Source organism: Aplysia californica, unplaced genomic scaffold (genome assembly GCF_000002075.1).
Source record: "Aplysia californica isolate F4 #8 unplaced genomic scaffold, AplCal3.0 scaffold00180, whole genome shotgun sequence".
Taxonomy (NCBI): domain Eukaryota; kingdom Metazoa; phylum Mollusca; class Gastropoda; order Aplysiida; family Aplysiidae; genus Aplysia; species Aplysia californica.
Genome location: NW_004797450.1, coordinates 875,927 through 878,109, shown reverse-complemented (window position 1 = coordinate 878,109; position 2,183 = coordinate 875,927).

The following is a 2,183-nucleotide window of genomic DNA, read 5'->3' as shown; positions in this document are numbered from 1 at the left end:
TATATAAGCATGTCGGCATATAATCATGATCATAGCCTTCCTCACAACTTTGAATCTTTGTTTTTGCTATTATTTAAAAAAATATTTTTTAAATTTTTGTAGGCCTATTTTATTAATAACGATTATCATCCCAAGGCTGTATGACCGCAACCGTTTAGACCGAGAAGTTGTACTTGTACGTCATCATCATTGCCTTTTTCACCCTGGATCAGGATATATAGGCCAAAAAAGAACAAACACTTTCCATTTCCACCTTTCCCTATCCTGGGCGAGTCATTTGATGCCACTCCATGTCTTCCCACTTTTCTGTACATCCATTTCCGTGACTCTTCTCCAGGTTCCACGTGGTCTTCCCCTTGATCTTTTACCCTGTAGGTTCCAATTTAACTCTTTCCTTGTTATGTTGCTGCTTGACTTCCCGAAAGTGTGTCCAATCCATCGGCAACGCCTTCTTCCCACCTCATCTCTGACTGGGCTGTCTCGTTCTTCTTAATAGGCCTACTTCCTCGTTGGTGATCTTGTCTGTTTATCTGATTCTCAGTAGCTTCCTCAGACACTTGTTCAAGAAAACCTGGATCCTCTTTATGCACGTCTGAGATGTGTTCCACGTCTCACATCCATACAATTGGACTGACTTCACATTTGAGTTGAAAATCCTCAGTTTTGTTCGTAGTGAGATATCCCTGGTCCTCCAAATCCTGTTCAAAGAAATAAAAGCAGTCTGTGCCTTTCCAATACGCGACTTTATTTCAGCGCCTGTTCCTCCCTCTCTGTTACTTACTTATACAAAATTTACTCCCAAGATAACAGAAGGATTCGACGTCTTCTAGTGCATTTCCCTCTACTGTGACCTGCTCCTTTCGTAGTGCGTCTATCCTGACTTTTGATTTACCAGGGTGGATCCTCAATCCAACAAACTCTGATGATAGGCTGTTTAAAATTGTGTTCTTTGCTTGCATCTGTTCCTGAGTGTGTGACAAAAGTGTCAAGTCATCTGCAAAATCCAGATCGTCCAACTGTGTCCATGGGTCCACTGAATGCCGTTTCTGTGGCCTCTGGTGGTTTCCTTCATCAGCCAGTCGATAGCCAAGATAAAGAGGAAAGGTGATAGTAAACATCCCACAGGTCTTGATGTCAAAGCTGTCAGTGAGCTGGCCATTTTATGTATAACCATGCAACGTGTCTCTTCGTACATGCGCCTGATGAGATTAACCAACTTCTGTGATGTCTCAGTATCTTCCACAGTGTTGCTCCGAAAAGCTGTACGTAGTGACTCATAAAGTAGGCCAGCAGCGGGCCCCACATTAATCTCGATAAACAGTCGAACCTTCTCTAACGGCCACATGTCCAAGACATTCATCTGAACAAGAACGACACTATAGACCTACGTGTACATCATTAGATGTCGTCTCAACTTCATCCGACCAGCACTCACTGGTTGTACCGCGAGTGCAGAGAGAAAGGGGGAGATGCATTTTGGTGTTGACACAGATCTTTTAATCAGTGACTTTACGTGACCTAGATCTAGTACCAATCGTCACATTATCTCGCCGGGGTGGCAAGGTGAGAATTTTCGTGAATAATTGAACGAAAAGTTGGCATCAGGTGAAAGGTCTACACGTAGTACATTACATTTTTATAGTCTTATTTGTGTTAAATTGTCTTCCTTATCCCAGTGGGTGGTTGGCGGGTGCTCTGGTGTGGTTTGCTTCTTCTTTCCTATCAAACAACTTCCATCTTTATCTCCCCTCCTTCTTTTTTGTGTTTGTTACTCTCTTGTAACACCTCTAATCTAATCTTCGACACTTACATATGATCTTATTGTGTTGCAAGTGCTGTAAAACTCTTACTAATAAAAAAAACCTCATCCCAACGGTGGTAACTATTCCATAGACGTAGTTAGTTGAGAAACGCACAGAGCACACTGTTGAGCATGGGAATGCACTTCACATTTTATAAAAATTGCCCGTGCATCTCGAAATCGAATGGGTGTCTCTGGTCAGCCTCTCTCGGTCTTAGACGCTAGAAAAATAAAGAAAGACAGTAGACAGCGAGGTGAAGAGAAAAGCATATCATTATCAGTCAGTATCACTGGAAAAGAGAAGTGAGCAACAGCTGATAAATTGGCAGTGGGTTACCGTAATCTGTTATCATGTGGGGCTATGTGTAAGTGTAACCCCCCC